Below are 13,664 nucleotides of genomic sequence, written 5' to 3'. Positions count from 1 at the left end.
TTGGACTAGTAACGGTAAGCATATTGAACAAAATCAATGCCCACAACTACTTTGTGTTCTACTCGTGCATAGAAACTACGCATAAACCTAGCTCTGATACCACTGTTGGGGAACGTAGCAGAAATTCAAAATTTTCCTACGTGTCACCAAGATCTATCTATGGAGAAACTAGAAACGAGGGGAAGGAGAGTGCATCTACATACCCTTGTAGATCACTATGCGGAAGCGTTCAAGAGAACGGGTTGAAGGAGTCGTACTCGTCGTGATCCAAATCACCGGAGATCCTAGTGCCGAACGGACGGCACCTCCGCGTTCAACACACGTACAGCCCGGTGACGTCTCCCATGCCTTGATCCAGCAAGGAGAGAGGGAGAGGTTGAGGAAGACTCCATCCAGCAGCAGCACAATGGCGTGGTGGTGGTGGAGGAGCGTGGTACTCCAGCAGGGCTTCGCCAAGCACCGCAAGGGACGAGGAGGGAGAGGGGTAGGGCTGCGCCAGGGAGAGATCAAATCGTGTGTGTTGTAGCCCCCTAACCTCAAGTATATATAGGGGAAGGGGAGGGGCTGAGCCCCCATCTAGGGTTCCCTCCCTAGGGGGGCGGCATCCCCCAAAACCCATCTAGGGTGCGGCAAAGGGGGAAGAGAGGGGGGCGCACCTAGGGTGGGCCTTAAGGCCCATCTGGACCTAGGGTTTGCCCCCTCCCACTCTCCCTGCGCCTTGGGCCTTGGTGGGGGGGCGCACCAGCCCACCTGGGGCTGGTCCCCTCCCACACTTGGCGCACGCAACCTTCTGGGGCCGGTGGCCCCACTTGGTGGACCCCCGGGACCCTCCTGGTGGTCCCGGTACGTTACCGATAAAACCCAAAACTTTTCCGGTGACCAAAACAGGACTTCCCATATATAAATCTTTACCTCTGGACCATTCCGGAACTCCTCGTGACGTCCGGGATCTCATCCGGGACTCCGAACAACATTCGGTAACCACATACAAACTTCCTTTATAACCCTAGCGTCATCGAACCTTAAGTGTCTAGACCCTACGGGTTCGGGAACCATGCAGACATGACCGAGACGTTCTCCGGTCAATAACCAACAGCGGGATCTGGATACCCATGTTGGTTCCTACATGTTCCACGATGATCTCATCGGATGAACCACGATGTCGAGGATTCGATCAATCCCGTATACAATTCCCTTTGTCTAGCGGTACGATACTTGCCCGAGATTCGATCGTCGGTATCCCGATACCTTGTTCAATCTCGTTACTAGCAAGTCTCTTTACTCGTTCCATAACACATCATCTCGTGATCAACTCCTTGGTCACATTGTGCACATTATGATGATGTCCTGCCGAGTGGTCCCAGAGATACCTTTCTGTTTACACGGAGTGACAAATCCCAGTCTCGATTCGTGCCAACCCAACAGACACTTTCGGAGATACCCGTAGTGCACCTTTATAGCCACCCAGTTACGTTGTGACGTTTGGCACACCCAAAGTATTCCTACGGTATCCGGGAGTTGCACAATCTCATGGTCTAAGGAAATGATACTTGACATTAGAAAAGCTTTAGCAAACAAACTACACGATCTATGTGCTAGGCTTAGGATTGGGTCTTGTCCATCACATCATTCTCCTAATGATGTGATCCCGTCATCAACGACATCCAATGTCCATGGTCAGGAAACCGTAACCATCTATTGATCAACGAGCTAGTCAACTAGAGGCTTACTAGGGACATGGTGTTGTCTATGTATCCACACATGTATCTGAGTTTCCTATCAATACAATTCTAGCATGGATAATAAACGATTATCATGAACAAGGAAATATAATAATAATCAATTTATTATTGCCTCTAGGGCATATTTCCAACACTGCCTCGAGGGCTCTCCCTCAGGGGCAGGGGTAGGGTGAAGCATCGGGGTTGCAGGAGTAGTGAGAAGTGAAACCCACTCAGCAGGGGTACTGAGAGGGCTCATGGCTGCGGCCTGAGCTACTCGGAGGAGTAACTGGTGAAACAGGGGAACTAGAACTGGCTGGGATATAAGGAGTAAATCCCAGGGAGGATGGAGTAGTGGCAGATCTAGTAGAGACTAGAGCAGAGGCTAAAGCAGTACGTGCACGAGTCAGCTCTCGATCCAGCTCGTGGATCATAAGATAGCTAGCGGTGATATAACGAGCAAGATGACTAGCAACCCTATCTGACTCTGGATCAATGATAGGGAAGCGGACACGACCATTGTCATGCAGAGAAGGATAGTAGTAGAAACCTGGGTGGCTCTGCATTCGGACCTCGTTGTAACGAAGCTCGACAAGGACCTCGAATGCAACAAACTGGACAGCCTGGGAAGCGGTAGAAGCATAACCGCTCCGAGAGGTACGAGTGTAAGTGCTGGAGTCGGAACTGGTGCGCAGAGTGACCACTGCGTGATACTCATATACTGAGTTAGCTAGACGCTCCCGGTACACACAATAGACTGGATCGTCGTCGAGGGGGTACAACCGACGCCACACGTTACAAAGGAGATGCGGCGACGTGAACGGCATCAACTGCAACTGGCACGGATACGGCACCGGAGCCATCTACACTCACAACCATTAGTGGGTTAGCATAAAAATAAAACAAGTGTATGCAATGCAACAACCAGCTACCAAAGCTACCGGCACTCAACTTAAACTCTTATCTACCGTCCAGTTAACACGTCTTAGTCTAGCGTGGCCTATAGTCAGCACGGCTCTGATACCAAGCGTTGTGGCACCCCGGCTCAGAGCAACCGGTTTACCATGCATTGCCAGCCCAGAGACCATGTCTTCTGGCAACACACAACATCTTGGTACAGAAAATAACCGCTTTATTGATGCTAGTGGATCAAAGTTTATATTACAACAGATAGCGAGGGCAAGTGGCACACACGGTGCGACTGAACAATATGTACATTATTTAGTGAACATAAAGGCCTCGATCATAACAACTACGTGGCAGTGGAACAACGTCGTAGCGGAACTCCATAGCACAGGGACACCGATGTGGACATGATCTAGACTCGGACAACACTCCTTTCTGACAATGCTTTCCTGAAATCTGGCATGACACGCCAGGTCAATACATTGAATGTACTTGCAAGCTCACAACAGACATAAACATAATGACAAACAATATCATGATAATTAACCAATTATTAATAATGCAACAATATAACAAACATGCTGTGATCATGCTCTTGCGAGAAAAATCCTTTTTTCCAACGGTGATCACTTCTTGGATCACAACCGTACCATCCACACAATCTTAATTATGAATATCTCGTGATCTTTCCGGCGATCACAACCATGACCCAAATTTGGTCTAAAACGATGATCCTTCCGGCGATCACAACCACGACCCAAATTTGATCTAAAACGATGATCCTTCCGGCGATCACAACCATGACCATCACTTGGTCTTGTCCATCCCGATGGCCTTCCTGCCATCATCAACAGTGCAGAGTTCATAACTTAGTGTGCCAGATTTATTAAATGTTGTCCCATGGTTTGGCCTACTTTCGAGCGTGTCCGTAACCGTGGACTCGGCTATCGATAGATTAATACACTCTGCACAGGTAGCGCACTCTACCCACACCACGGAACCCATGGCCTCACACTCCCATTCGGGTGGACCAACGGTGTTCCGACGAAACCCCTCCATTGCCATGACACTCTCCCGGCCACTCCGACTCACTCCCCTCTGGGCTACTACTGGGTGGCCCCATGTCTACCAAAGACACACGACCACCATCGTGGCCAACACATAAACTATCCCACACGGGGACACGGTACCAAAAATCTCAACAATGGGCACATAAGGTTATGTCTGCTTACCGGGCCAGGGTACCGCATGCCCATAACCTTCCCTCGTTGGAGGCACCGGCCAGAGGCATGGCAACAGACCGAATAAAGGCCTGCCCATAAAGGCAAATGTGGTTGCACTGGGAAAAACTCGATTCAGTGGCACCATGACCTGATCAACGATATATTCAAGTTGAGTTATTATCAGGTTCAACTTAAAGTGAAAATAACCAGTGTCATAATATGCCATGAAATGGACCACTAACATATGCATCACATATCAACTGAAATGACCGAGTCAACTATCTCCACACCAAGCAAAAACATCAACAACTCATGATACTTCTCTGGTTAGGATCAAACCTTACTTTAACCAAAATCTTTTCTAGCAAGTTTATCATTTTCTCAAGAGAAAATAACTCCACATAATTACTCATATCCATAACTATATTACTCTACCATAGCAAACTTTTTTGTAAATCAAGCATATTAACTTAACCAAGAATCTACAGAATATAAATATCATAATAGTTATCTAAATGCATGGATTAAATCATTAATTCAAGTAGGAAAATCACAAATATTGTAATGGAACCATGAAAATGTTGCTGTGGCTTGCCTTAGTGCAGATGAGGTTCACAAGCCTCCTGGTGATCCTCAAGACAAGCCTCACCCTCTGAAAATAATTATAAACACAAAAAGAAAACATCAAGAACCCTTCTGAAATTCATAAGAAAATCTAGACAGCAGGTAAAAATCCCATTTTTGGTGAGCTGCTAGATTTCTTTACAAAGAACACAATGCAAAAAGAATCAATTCATATGGACTTATGGTTAAAGAGTTTTGGCTGTTTGAAGCTCTCTGAAAAAATATGAAATTTGAATTAAATAGAAACAGACTGGGGGGGGGGGGTGACATCGAAGGCGTAAAGCCTTAGGGCGCCACCACTCATACCACTTCGCGCACGTACTGAGTGGCTGACTAGCGGGCCCCGCTAGTCAGGTGAGGGGGAGAGGAGGAAAGAAACAGGGGATGGCGCGGCTTCACCGGAGCAAACGCCGGTGACGAGGGCTTCTTGGCCAAAATGAGAGGGGGGAATCGAGAGAGGAGACGGAGGCGCTGTCGTGGTTCTAAGACTGACAGTAGAATAGGGGGGTAGGAATGTAGAGGCAAGATCCTAGCTATGGAGGAGTTGTACACATGAGTTTTAGGAGTTCAGGCCCTTCTCGGAGGAAGTAACAACCCTACGTCTCGGAGCCCGGAGGCGGTCGACTGAATATATGCATGTGAATTACAGAAAGTGTGAACCCCTATCCCAGAGGAGGGGGTGGCTTATATAGAGTACGCCAGGACCCCAACTCCCCTCTGTTACACAAGGTTCAATGCTCATAAAGGAGGGGCGTTACTGGTAACGTCTGCAGCAAAGTGTTGTAAATGCCCATAAAGCTATGGTTTATGTCCTGACCATTGCAGAGTGGAGGGTTTCTCATCTTCTGGTGGTCGAGTGTCTTCAAGGTGGTCGAGTCAGCACATCCTCACGGTCGAGTGGATGATGGTTTCTCTTTGACTGCTTCTGATTCTTTGTAGAGATGTCCTTGGGGAGGGTATGTTGGACAGATCCATGACCCTACCCTAAGTACATAGCTTCATCATTATCCCCCGAATGGATCAGGGTTTGAGTGAGGAAGGAGTTGGGAACACTTCCGACCCATTCTTTGTGCTATGAGTATATCTTGTTCTGGAACAATGAGTTGAGGTGACGACGTCGACTCCTTTCTTAGTCGCCTTGGTCCATTCTTGGTTTTTCCGAGTGAATTTTCACGATAGAATTCCCAATGATGATGTAGAGGATGTTTGTCTTCAGTCTGACAGGTTGCTCTACTCTGTGCGGATTTCGCGGGATTCATATTTTGGGAAGTGCGCCAGACGGACGGAGCCGAGGTTATCGGGACGGATTAGGCAAGTCTCCTCGATCCCTGCGCCACCTTTTTTGCCACGTACTACGCGCGCGACTGTTGCGGGATTTGTTTAGATCGTCTGGGTCCACCAGTCAGTCACTCGGGGGATGACCTTATAAAAGGCCCCGGACCAGGCCTCTGCCCCGTGCGCTCCCATTCTCTCTTCTTCTTCTCCCGATCTCTCCGCCACGCTCGCTTCTGCCCTCGTCGCCGGACTCCCACTCGAGCTCGACCGTCGCCATGGGGAAAGAGAAGACGGTGGCGCTGGAGCGCGCGAAGAAGGCGACCGCGAAGGCGAAGGGCAAGCGGACCAGCCGGGGCGGATCCTCGTCGAGATCCGGCCTACCGCCGGGCTGGATCCAGGGCGACTGGATCCGCTCGACAATCACCCAGGACGACCTCGACGACCTGGTGGAGGGGGGACTGATCCCCCACAAGTCGGCACGGCTCCCGGGGAACGAAACCGAGCCGCAGCCAAGGGAGGGTGAGTGTGTTCTCCTCGCCACCCACGTAGATCGCGGATTCTCACTGCCTCCCCATCCTTTCTTCCGGGTTTTTTTGAATTTCTTTGTGCCTCAACTTCACCATTTCACTCCAAACACCATCGTCTATCTGGCTGCTTTCGTGTCGGTGTGTGAAAATTTCTTGGGCTGTCGACCGCACTGGGGTCTTTTCAAACACATCTTCACCTGCCGCTCCTAGTCGGTCAAAAAGGCCAATCAGAGTGACGAGAGGACACAAGTGATCCAGATGTGCGGGGGTTTGGGGATCCAGATCAGGAGCAAGAGTACCTTCCCAGCCATGATCCTTCCCGGCTCGGTCCAGGGCTGACAGTCGACTTGGTTCTATTGCAAGGATCAGCCGACCCCGGGTCAGTCGACTGGACTTCCTCCCTTTTCCTTGGCTCGAGTGGAGAAGCCTGCCCCCCCTGAAGGTAGTTCCAGAAGAGAAGGCGCAGGTCAAGGTGCTAGTCGAGCGGGTCGTCCAACTCGTCCGCGACGGGGTGACCGGAATGGACCTGCTGGAGGTCTTTCTTGGTCGACGCATCCAACTGCTTCAGGCGCATGATCATCCGATGTGGATGTACTCTAGGCTCGAGGATTCCACTCGGATTCACCCGGAGGATGTCAGCAAGGATACCTTGGAGAAGTGGTTGATGGGGATCACCAGCAACAAAGACAACCCTCGGGGGTCTAGGAGGGTGATTCCATTCGACAACTCGCACCAGCCGGAGCAGGTATAATTCTGTTTTATCAAGCATCTTTCCGATTCATCATGTGACATCTTGTTTATGGTCGACCGAATTTCCTTTGATCGTTGTCCTTTCAGGCCCTCATCGACATGTACTCAATGCCCAACGGAGTGCAGGAACAAGACGTCGAGGAAGAAGTGAGCAGGGGAGAGAGCAGCGAGGGGCACTCGGATGCCGAGGAGGACGAGGAGAGCGATGAATCGACTGATGACGAAGAAGTTGACTCGCCTCCTCGCAGGGAGAGGAGATCTAAACACGCTCACGACCCGGCGAGCGCTCCGGACTTGGTGGCCGCGCCGATTGGACAGTCTTCGAAGCGTCCCAGGACGTCTTCCCCAACGCCGACTGAGAAGGCTCCAAAGCAGTCCAAAGTTGTGCCGCCTCCAGCGCCAAAAGCACCGAAAGCCACCTCCTCCAAACTGCCAAAAGCTTTGCCCAGGATCAAAGTGACCATCCCTACTATCCCCGGGTAATCATCTGACTTGTCCTTTTCGTCTACTCGATTAACCGGACGTAACCGATTGAATGTGGGTCTTTGCAGTGCTACTACGCCAGGAACCTCTTCTCTCTAGTACCGGGACGAGGAGATGGAAGATGCGGTAACCTCCAACCTAGGTATAAACTCTTGCGGTTTTGTTCTTGATTCTTTGGTCGATTGCGTTCTAGTGGTTCACTTGGGGTCGAATGATCTGCCTTGTAGCTCCACCCAACATCATCGATCTTCCAGATGACGATGAAGATGTGGCTCTTAAGCCCAGGAAGAGCAAGAAGGTAGCAGCTGGTAGGATGTCTCGGCAAGAACCAACTACGACACCTCCCATCCGTCAGCCTGAAGATGCGGGCAGGGCCTCTGTGACCTTCGCTGCACCCTTGTTGAGTGAGCACTCCACACCGCCGACTGCGCCTGTGATTCCTTCAGTCGTCCAACTCCACGCCACGGAGCTCCAAGCCGCCGCACCTGGGTTGTCTGCTCACTTTTTCACTAGCTATCCCGTCCCGGACAACTAGTCGGAAGCGGCTGCGGAAGCCATTCGACAGGCTGACATGATGATGGAGCGGGTGAAGACGGTGCATGAGAACAGCCAGGCTGCCTACGACGCCAGTGCTGCTCTTCGGGCCAATGTCCAGGTGAGTAGACTTTCTGACTGTTTTTGCTCTATGAGGAAATGTTACTCGAAAAATCTTCTTCTACACAATCTCCTGTTGTTTGTGTCGAATTAGAGCACCCACTGGGTGTTTTGTTGTTTTTGGTAGTTTCGCTCTTCCACTCGGTCTGGGCGAGTGGGATCTGAACCGGTGGGGGCACGCTAAGTGCACTCACTGGGTGTAGTCCCCGAGACCGTGGTCGACTGCTGGCAGTCGACTGGGGTCTGAGTTCTACTTTCCTTATTTTTTCACTCCTTACACTCGACTCAGGCGGACCGGTCGAGTAGGATCCGAACCGGTGGGGGCACGCCAAGTGCACCCACTGGGTGTAGTCCTCGAGACCGCAGTCGACTGCTGGCAGTCAGCTGTTGTCTGAACATCTTTTTTTTTTGACTTGGTCCGGGCGGACCGGACGAGTTGAGTCTTAGTCAGCGGGGGCATGCCAAGTGCACCCACTGGGTGTAGCCCCTGAGACCGCAGTCGACTGTGTGCAGTCGGCTGGGGTCTAAGCGAACTTCTTTAGGTTTTATTCACTCGGAAGTAAAAAACCTTTGATCTTATCGACTGATCCGTCTTTTGCCTTCTGCAGAAGTCTTGTACTCTTATTTCTAAGTTTACTGAACTTGAGGAGAAGCATAGGCAACTCAACCTTGACTTGGAATTGGCCCAGCAGAATCTGAAGAAAGCTCAAGGCGAAGCCGTTGGTATGGAAGGTAACTGACTGTCGACTGACTTTCAATATATTTCTTTGATCTCTTCTTTGATTCGATTGTTTCTTTTGCAGAGAAAATGAAGTTGGCTCTGGAGAAGAAGGACTCGGACCTCGTCGCCGCACAAAAAGCAGCCCAAGATAAAACTGCTCTCGCAGACCAGAAGCTTGCTTCAATCGAAACGCTAGAAGGGGAGGTGAACAAACTGAAATCTTGTCTTAATGAAGCTAACCGCGAAGTGACCAGTCTGAAGAAGGACAAGGTCGTCCAGAATGAAAAGTCGGAGTCTATGATCCGCAAGAGGAATGGCACGAAAGCTTATCTGAGGACTCTTGCCAAGAAGCTCAATCTCACGCCGGAAGGTATTTCTTCTAAACCGACTATGTTGATGCTTGCGATCGGATCTTGCTCGGTCGATTCACTGATTTTTGGCTGCAGAATTCTGCCAAGAGTTCGACGAGGAAACTGGAAGGGTCGAGACGGGTCTATACCCTATCGCTTCTCCAGTCTGCGACGAAACTGCAATGAACGTGCTCCGACTGGAGTCCCGTATCGCAAGCGCCACAAGCTACCTCGCACGCCTGAAGGAGGTAGTCTCCCGAATCGACTCATCGCTTTGGCCAAGGGCGACGCTCCAAAATGACCTGGAATCCCTGATGACTCGACTGAATGAGATCCCTGACCGAGTGCAAGAATGGAAGAAATCTTCTGCCCGGTGTGGTGCTGACGTGGCGCTGTCCTTGTCATGAGTCCATTGCAAGGAGGCTCGTGAAGACAAGCTGGCTGCGATCAAAGTCGCTAACACCAAAAAGCATGACTTCCAGTCCTTCATGGAGACTTTCATTGCTGCCGCCACTCAGATCGCTGATGGGATCGATCTGGACTCATTCGTGGAGCCTGCCAGCCCTCCTCCGGCCGAGTGAACAAACTTATGAAACTTGAATCTGCTTTAAATTTGCCTCGGAATGCCGAGTGATCGTTGTAACCATTGAACTCCTTCGGGCTTGGTGCCCGAGTACTTTTGATTTGCTGCTTGGAACTTTTAGGATTTATCTGAATTTGGTTTATCTCCGAATGTGCTTGCGTTTGCCTTCGAATGGACTTTTCTCACTGCTCGGAACGCTTCGTCGTCCTTGCGGATAGGGATGGAGCGGACATTGTACTTGTGCCGTAGCTCCGAAGGAGAAAGTTGCAGTCGACCTGCACCTCGTCGTCCTTGCGGATAGGGATGGAGCGTACGTTGTACTTGTGCCGTAGCTCCGAAGGAGAAGGTTGCAGTCGACCTGCACCTTGTCGTCCTTGCGGATAGGGGTGGAGCGTACGTTGTACTTGTGCCGTAGCTCCGAAGGAGAAGGTTGCAGTCGACCCGCACCTCGTCGCCCTTGCGGATAGGGATGGAGCGTATGTTGTACTTGTGCGTAGCTCCTAAGGAGAAGGTTGCAGTCGACCTGCACCTTGTCGTGGTATGTTTCGGACATAGGCAAGTACTGGACTGCAGCTAAGACCCCCGAGTGGGAGGACTACCCTCCACTTGGTAAGATTTTTTCAAACTTAGGCGAGTACTGGACTGCAGCTAAGTATCCTAGTGGGAGAACTTGGGCGAGTACTGGACTGCAGCTAAGCCTCCGAGTGGGAGGATTGCTCTCCACTCGGTAGGATTTTTTCAAACTTAGGCGAGTACTGGACTGCAGCTAAGTCTCTTAGTGAGAGAACTTCAGCAAGTACTAGGCTGCAGCTAAGCCCCCGAGTGGGAGGATTGCCCTCCATTCGGTAGGATTTTTTCAAACTTAGGCGAGTACTGGACTGCAACTAAGTCTCTTAGTGAGAGAACTTCGGCGAGTACTGGACTGCAGCTAAGCCCCTGAGTGGGAGGATTGCTCTCCACTCGGTAGGATTTTTTCAAACTTAGGAGAGTACTGGATTGCAGCTAAGTCTCCTAGTGAGAGAACTTAGGCGAGTACTGGACTGCAGCTAAGCCCCCGAGTGGGAGGATTGCTCTCCACTCGGTAGGATTTTTTCAAACTCAGGCGAGTACTGGACTGCAGCTAAGTCTCCTAGTGAGAGAACTTAGGCGAGTACTGGACTGCAGCTAAGCCTCCGAGTGGGAGGATTGCTCTCTAATCGGTAGGATTTTTTCAAACTTAGGCGAGTACTGGACTGCAGCTAAGTCTCTTAGTGAGAGAACTAGGTGAGTACTAGACTGCAGCTAAGCCCCCGACTGGGAGGATTGCTCTCCACTCGGTAGGATTTTTTCAAACTTAGGCGAGTACTGGACTACAGCTAAGTCTCCTAGTGAGAGAACTTAGGCGAGTACTGGACTGCAGCTAAGCCCCTTAGTGGGAGGATTGCTCTCCACTTGGTAGGATTTTTTCAAACTTAGGCGAGTACTGGACTGCAGCTAAGTCTCTTAGTGAGAGAACTTAGGCGAGTACTGGACTGCAACTAAGCCCCCGAGTGGGAGGATTGCTCTCCACTCGGTATGATTTTGTTTCGAACTTAGGCGAGTACTGGACTGCAGCTAAGCCTCCTAGTGGGAGAACTTAGGCGAGTACTGGACTGCCGCTAAGCCCCCGAGTGGGAGGATTGCTCTCCACTCGGTAGGATTTTCTTTTGAACTTAGGCGAAACGGATTCGCGACTAAGCCCACCCACTAGGGGATTTCAGAAGTAAATAAGAACACAACAATCAAATGATAGGACCATAAGCTCTTGTCTTTGATAAACAAATTACAAAGGTGTTCCTTATTACATTTTATTCAAACGAGTGCTTAAGTATAAAAGGGGCGGAGCAGCTCTGCGTTCCAAGACTGTGGCTCGTCTTTCTGATGCAAAATACTATAAAGATGGTATGCTCCGTTGTGGAGAACTTTGGTGATGATGAAGGGGCCCTCCCAAGTCGGGACAAGCTTGTGTAGTCTCTGTTGATCCACTCGAAGAACCAGGTCTCCTTCTTGAAAGGCTTGACCCCTCACATTTCTGGCGTGGAATCGACGCAAGTCTTGCTGATAAATGGTTGACCGAATCAAGGCCATCTTTCTTTCCTCCTCTAAGAGATCGACTGAATCTTGCCGGGCCTGCTCTTCTTCCTCTTCGGAGAAGAGCTCGACTCGGGGTGCATTGTGGAGCAGGTCACTTGGCAGAACAACTTCGGCTCCATAGACTAAGAAGAAAGGAGTTCGTCCGGTCGACCGATTAGGAGTTGTCCTTAAACCCCACAAAACTGACAGAAGTTCATCATCCCAAGCGCCTGCTGCGTGTTTGAGATCATGCATCAGTCGGGGTTTCAGTCCTTTGAGAATTAGGCCATTGGCTCTTTCTACTTGTCTGTTCGACTGCGGGTGAGCGACTGAAGCATAGTCGACTCGAGTGCCCTGAGAGGCGCAGAAAGCTTTGAACTCATCAGAATCGAAGTTCGACCCGTTGTCCGTGATGATGCTGTGTGGGACTCCATATCTGAATGTCAATTCTCTGATAAAACTGATAGCGGTGCTAGCATCAAGGTTCTTGATAGGTTTAGCTTCGATCGATTTGGTAAACTTGTCGACTGCAACGAGCACATGAGTGAAGCCGCTCCTGCCGGTTCTCAGCGGTCCAACCATATCCAATCCCCAAACAGCAAAGGGCCAGACGAGGGGGATGGTCTTTAGGGCTGACGCTGGCTTGTGAGACATGTCGGAGTAAAACTGGCAGCCTTCACATCTGTCTACTATATCTTTCGCCATTTCATTTGCTCGTGGCCAATAGAATCTAGCTCGGTATGCTTTAGCCACAATGGCCCGAGAGGACGCATGATGACCACAGGTCCCCGAGTGGATGTCATTGAGGATCGTTCGACCTTCTTCTGGTGTTATGCATTTCTGACCGACTCCAGTCACGCTTTCCCTGAACATTTGTCCTCTTATCACAGTAAAGGCCTTGGATCAATGGATGATCTGTCGAGCCTCTTCTTCATCCTCTGGGAGTTCTTTCCTGAGGATGTACGCAATGGAGGGCACTGTCCAGTCAGGAGTAATGGCCAGAACCTCCATGACCAGGTCGACCACGGCTGGGACCTCGACTTCAGTCGGATCTGTGGCGCTCTTAGGTTGTGGGGGCTCTTCAGTAAAAGGATCTTCCTGAACTATCGGCGAGTGAATATGCTCCAAAAACACATTGATGGGAATGGCTTCTCTCTTAGAACCTATTTTTGCCAAGTCATCGGCTGCTTTATTTTCCAGTCGGGGTATGTGGTGGAGTTCTAACCCCTCAAACTTCTTCTCAAGCTTTCTGACCGCGTTGCAGTAACCAGTCATGGCTGGGCTTCTGACGTCCCACTCCTTCATCACTTGATTAACTACCAAATCAGAGTCGCCATAGACCATGAGGCGACGGACGCCGAGTGAGATGGCCATGCGCAACCCATACATGAGTGCTTCATATTCTGCTTCATTGTTGGAGGAATCAAAGTGAATCTGGAGGACATATCTGAGCCTGTCTCCTCGAGGGGATACCAGAACTACCCCAGCACCAGAACCATTCAGCATTTTGGATCCGTCAAAGAACATGGTCCAGTGCTCAGAATGAACTTGAGTCGGCAGTTGCTGTTCGATCCACTCGGCGAGGAAATCTGCTATTGCTTGGGACTTGATAGCTTTCTTTGCCTCAAACTTGATATCCAAGGGAAGGAGTTCAATCGCCCATTTTGCCAGTCGACCAGTTGCATCTCTGTTGTGCAGAATCTCTGACAAAGGAGCATCGCTGACGACTGTAACGGAGTGATCCGAGAAATAGTGT

This window comes from Triticum urartu, chromosome 4A, assembly GCF_056163025.1.
Source record: "Triticum urartu cultivar PI428250 chromosome 4A, HENAU_Tu73, whole genome shotgun sequence".
In the NCBI taxonomy this organism is placed as follows: Eukaryota; Viridiplantae; Streptophyta; class Magnoliopsida; order Poales; family Poaceae; genus Triticum; species Triticum urartu.
This window is presented reverse-complemented; position numbering follows the sequence as displayed.